This window comes from Chrysochloris asiatica, unplaced genomic scaffold, assembly GCF_000296735.1.
Source record: "Chrysochloris asiatica unplaced genomic scaffold, ChrAsi1.0 scaffold00322, whole genome shotgun sequence".
NCBI classification, from domain to species: domain Eukaryota; kingdom Metazoa; phylum Chordata; class Mammalia; order Afrosoricida; family Chrysochloridae; genus Chrysochloris; species Chrysochloris asiatica.
Window position 1 is genome coordinate 860,753 of NW_006408840.1, and position 547 is coordinate 861,299.

A 547-nucleotide genomic window follows, 5' to 3' on the forward strand; every position below is an offset into this window, starting at 1 on the left:
GATAAGACTCGTATGGTATAATAGTGAATAATTGCCATCAGGACTCACTGAGTGGATAGGAAATATAGAGGTAGATATTTTTTTACAAAAGGAGGGGAGTGATTGATTTTGTAGCCCAGAAACAGAGGTCTCTGGGACCATCAAGCAAGAAGAGTGGAGAGTGGGACACTACCCAGAGGCAATGGTGCCAGGAATGGAGACAGAGACAATGATGTGGACATACGGAGCAACTGGGAACACTGAATTCAGAGAGGGAGAGGGGCTATGTGTTGACGGCCAGAGGGGTGGGACCTATGGGGTGTAACCTTTGGTTATTGGATGATGCATGAAGGGAATTGTAATCATTGCAATGAAACAAAATATGATAGAATGAATGTAAAACTGATGTTCTCCCATGTAAACCATACAATAAAAACTTAAAAAAAAGAACATATCAAGATTTGTCTTGAAGTACAATGTTTTCTGTGTTAGGATAATATCCATATGACTGAGGGAAGTGAAGAAAAAATTCAAGCCTCAACTTTCCTTATTGAAGGATTCTCTGGGC